Source organism: Emys orbicularis, chromosome 12 (assembly GCF_028017835.1).
Source record: "Emys orbicularis isolate rEmyOrb1 chromosome 12, rEmyOrb1.hap1, whole genome shotgun sequence".
In the NCBI taxonomy this organism is placed as follows: Eukaryota; Metazoa; Chordata; order Testudines; family Emydidae; genus Emys; species Emys orbicularis.
The window spans coordinates 3,093,966-3,099,319 of NC_088694.1; positions in this window are offsets into that span (position 1 = coordinate 3,093,966).

Below are 5,354 nucleotides of genomic sequence, written 5' to 3' on the forward strand. Positions count from 1 at the left end.
CCACCCACACTCGACCCCCCACCCCCAGGCGGTGCTGCTGGGCTCCAGGGCCTGGGGCCACGCTGCCTGCCTTCCCGGGGCTGGGGGGGGGGCTGCGGCAGCTGTGGGCACTAGCCAGCCTGGGGTGGGGGTGGCGGCCGCGGTGGGGTGACTCTGGGTTCTGGGGAGCGTGGAAGGGGCGGGGCGGGGCTGGGGGGCTAGCCTCCCCCAGCCAGCGGTTCATGCACCGCCCATGACAGCCAGACTGGGTCAGACCAAGGGTCCATCTAGCCCAGTATCCTGTCTCCCGACAGTGGCCGGTGCCTGGTGCCCCAGAGGGAATGAACCGAACAGGGAATCCTCAAGTGACCATCCCCTGCCGCCCACTCCCAGCCTCTCGCTAGCCCTGCCCAGAGCTCTGCAGCCACAGAGGAGCCAGCGCACGGAAAGGTGCAATGGATCATTCCAGGAGGCTGCGGCCTGCCCGCCAGCCCGTGAACGGGGCTCTGCCTCCTACCGACTCTGCTAGGCCTCTGGGGCTCGGCTTTCGGCTCCCTGTTGGCTTTGTTGGCCCGGGAGCCACGGCCAGATCCACACGGCCAGATCTGGGCTCCGTGCAGCAATTGCACTATCCGGCAGCTGCTCTGTACTGGGGAGGCTGGATTTCATGTTCCTCAGACCCCAGCCCTAGCTCTCTGGGGCACGAGAAAAGCCCACCGAAAATGCAAACACAAATATTTGAATTGCAAACACTTGACCTCCCCTGTGCTGGGAGCAGCTAGACTCATCCCTCCTTCACTGGCTCTGCAACTGGGACATAACCCTCCACCACTGCCATTGCTGGGGGGGAGGGGGCGTCTCTCCTCTGCTGCAGGGCCCCTGCCCCCCTCCCGCCCGCTAACCCATATGGAGCAATCTCTTCCTCCCTCTGCTGCCTAGAGACAGGCCCCAGCTGCAAAGTTTGGATCTGGATCCAGGCGTGAATTTCCCCAAAGTCCCGGGAGGCTCAGAGCCAGGGGTTTGGTTCGGCTCGTTGCAGAGCTGGGGGTGGGGGTGGGGGGCGTAGCTGTGACATGTGGATCTGCGTTCGGATCACAGCTCCCCCAGGCTCACTCAGGGGTGTCTGGGCTGCCGGGGTCCGGTTCAGCTCACTCTAGCCACAGAGTTCACACCCTGGTGGGAATTTCTCCCAAGCCGAAGGATTTCCAGCTCTGGGGTTTGGTTCAGCCCCGGGGGCTCACCCACTGCCCCCCACGAAGGGCTTGGCGCTCCTGTGCGAAGGGTGCTACGCTGGAGCAACCCCTTGCTTCCCCGTCCCGACCTTACTCTGCTGAGCAGACGAGCAGATAGTGCCGAGAGGGAGATGAAACCCCATGTTCGCACAACCCCCTACCCCAGCCCTCGCACCCTCCGAGATGCTCGGCACAGCGGTTCCTTCTTGCAGCCGGCAGTTTCGTAGGGTTTGCTGCCCTCCTCTGTGCATTATGCTGAATCTTCCCCTTTATTTCTGGCCAGCCCAGCTGGGTGAGTGTCACCCACCCAGCCACACTAAGAGCAGGTCGCCCGCCTGCAGCATGAGGCGTGGTGCTAGCTTGGGCCATGAGAACCTGCTGGGCCGGAGCCTGCTCCTCTGCATCCTTTGTGACCAGCCGACCCCTCGTCACAGCTCCCCGACCACGCCTGAGATCGGCCCTGGAGTTAAAGTAGCCCCAGCCTTGGCGCCTGCCTCGCCCCAGGCCTGGCAGTGGAGTCCAGCGTGTGATTAATGACACCTGCTGCGGTCAGCGCCAGGTTATTTTTAAACCACGTCCCCCGGGGGCGAAAGGGCCCCTTACAGCGCCAAGCTGTCAGAGACCAATGGACTGAGCCCTCCCAGTCGAGGGAGAGGGGCATTAATCTCTGTCTGTCTTTTCATCTGACACCCCTGGCCAGGTTTTCAGTGAGGCTAACCTGCAGAAACCTGTGAGATTGCACGCCCAGTCTGCATGTGCTGGCTCTGCCCTTATGCACAGATATCGGGGTGTGGTGCAGTAGATGGGCAGTGCTGGTAATTTGCACACACAGCGACCCAACTTGTGTGTACAGCACTGTGCACCTAACCTGCAGCTGGCCCCCGGTTTCCCTCTGGTCGCAGGACCCTGTCAATACCGCCGGGGGGAAGGGGGAGGGCCGATTTATAAACCAGCCTCAGTTCTCAGTGCTTGGCCGTTTCTGTGGATTCCTGTCATTTCACTCAGACCCTGATCTGCCTTTTCTCAGGCAAAACGCCCACTGATGTCATTGGGCCAAATGAATCCCCACTGATGTTTCCCAGGGGATGAATTTGGACCAGGGAATTTTGCCAGAGTAAGGAGTGCAGGATTGGGTCCTCGTCAGCCCAGACTTTCTCTTTATGCCTGGCCTACTTCTGCACCCCTTCCCTAAACACCTTTCTCTCTCCCTATAGTCTGTTGTAAACATAGGCGCCTTGGGCCCCTCTGAACTACTTGTGTTCAGACACTCTTTCAGACCCATCTAAAATTAGTGTCTATGTCTCACAAGCTCATGCACCCAATTGCATGGCAGTAGGGGCACGCAACTCATGTACTAACGCACTAGATGTGTAAATAGCCATGAAAATCCAGGATGCGCCTGCGGTCGTCATGGTAATTGCACACCCAAATGAGGCACATAGGGGCATATGCATTTTTGTACCTAGTGGGGATCGGCCCGGGGTGGTGCTGGATAACAGCGTCCTCCGTTTCCTGGGTGTTCCTCAAAGCAGCTGAGGGTTGGAATTCTCCCCTAGTCCCAAACTGTCTCGGGTTGGGCTGGACAGCAGGTCTGGTTCTGACCTTACATCCACTCATTTTACACCTCCGGGGAGTCAGGCCTTGTTTACCCTGCTGTAAGTGAGGTCAGGATCTGGCTTCAGATCTTTTAATAACCGTTTCACAAGCTGTCAAGAGTCAGCTGCAGAGCAGGCATGTCACTGATTTATTGGGCAAGTCTGTGCCGCTTATAAACCTATGACGACCTCGTTTCAGGGGGCAGCCAAGGGCAGAGCGCCCACCCTGCCTTAAAGCCTACTGGTTTTGCCTCCTTCCTGCCTGTGTTTCAGAATGACGTGCTGAAAAGAAGAGCTAACGGAGACTGGCTGAAGGAGCCACTCACACCGGCGAGAGAAATCGGAATCAGATGGGAACAGCTGGGTCATAGACCTGCAGAATCAAGTGATTCTGCTTTGTATGGAGACAACTCGATGGAGATGGCCACTCACCTAAGGACGCACGGGGACAAATTCTGCTCTCCATGATCAGCCAGCCTGGAACTCTCCGCTAACCACAGCAAAGAAGCTCAGGAGAGAAGCGGCACCTAGTACGCCCCAACCCTGCAGCAAAGCTGGGAAGTGGCCCAGAGTCAGAAGTGATCTGCAGGAGATGGAAAGGCATGGAGGCCAGGGGATGAGGGTGGAATGCTTGCAAAAACGATACTGCTCTCCAGCATCCGCCAGCAATCCCCAGGGAGGGTCTAGCTAGCCAAGGAGGGGGGCGGCTGTTTGGGGTGGAGTAACTTGTATGAACCTGACAGTAAACATTCCCCTGGTGAGACCCAGGATGGCAGCACTCGATCATTCAAAACAGCCCCAGTCACTGCCTCATGTCTGGGGTCCAGCGGCTTAGGGAAGCACTGGGCCTTAGCAGACCCTGAGCTCCTCCCCAGTCTAGATCAGGAGAGTGCATGTGCCCCATGGGACAGCACAGCTTGCTCCCCGCGGCACAGCCAGCTCCGCTGGGCTTCCTCCCATGTCGGGGTGCAAGGAAGGAGCTGTTTCTATGCTCCCCTGTTCACAGGGATTGCACTGGGCCCCTCCCTGAGTGGGGTGCAAGCAGGGGGCTGTCTCTGCCCCCAGCAAGCCTGGGGCAAGCTGCACAAGGGCCAGAATGGACCAGTAAATAAAATCCGGAGCCCCCCGAAATGTTCAGCAATGCAAACAATTGCCGGATTCATCCCAAGCCCGGCAGACACAGGTGTGAGGGAAATGCTGCTCATTGAGGGGTCCGGACGCCTTGGCCACGCAGGGTCTGAGGGGTATCACGCCACTCGCAGCTCTGCATGCACTAGGCAGCAGCAGGGACTCTGCTTCCAAACTGGGGGCAATGTGAAAACTAGCCCCTTCCGCCACGCCCAGCTATGCCTCAGTTTCCCCATCTGTAACATGTGGATAACGTCCACCTCATGATGCTGTTGTTTGGCTTCTAACCTTAACCATGCAGGTCTCTGCAATCTGCCACTGGGAAGCACTGGAGCATATTATCCAAAGCGACCCCCAGGCTCCCACGTCGTCTATAAGAACTTAGTTTCAATTGGAGAAAGAAAATATACAGTGTTAATAGGGTGACCAGATAGCAAGTGTGAAAAAGCAGGATGGAAGTGGGGGTAAGAGGCGCCTTTGTAAGACAAAGACCCAAATATTGGGACTGTCCCTATAAAACCGGGACATCTGGTCACCCTAAGTGTTATTAATTCAAGATGCTGAATTTAGGCAAAATCCAATTTGGCTCCATTTGGCCTCTCTGCTGGGTTGATGTGCTCAGTAATTGTGACATCCGATGAGTTGGATTATTCATCCTGGAAACTGCTGGGCTTATGAGCTATGCCTGAGTTATACAACAGAGTTTCATGTCAGTTATTAATCAGGCCAAGCAGCCATTTTTAGTGCTTCCCAGGCTACAAAGCGAGAGAGATGATCCTTTAAATACTACCAAAGCCATCTGCTATTCGCAATAAAAATATGCTGCTCGGGAACAGGAAGTAGGTGAGGATCCATTTGCTGGGGAATGTGATGGATCAGTTCTGTACTGGAAATGGGCATAACACTGGGGACACGGCATAGCAAGAGCAGAACCGATGGCATCCTTTGGTGGGATTAGAACCGGTGCGATGGCAAAACTGTGGACACTGATGGCTTTTATTGGCTGAAAATAGGCAGAGGCTTGGCATGTGCATGAAACCATCCATTCCCAAATTAAACCATCTGGAGGCCAAGCAATCCATGGGGTAATCCAAAACATGCCAAATGTACAGCTCCCAGCAGATCCAGGCTGTCACATGGTCTGAACCCCGAAACACATTACCTGCTGGGCTGCCTCCAGCTCCCATTTCAGTCAACAGCGAAACTCCCATAGACTTGGAGGAGAACAGAATGGGGACCGGCACCGGCTGCTGCCACCGTTCCGAGGGCCAGACTGGGACAACAAAAGTGAAGGCGGGTGCATTTTGTGGAAGGAGGCACAGCAAAGATCAGGGTTATTCTGAGAAAATGTGTCTCAAAATGGTGCCCTGCAGGTCTGTAGGGTCTGACAACACCTGGGCTTGACGTCACACGTTTGACT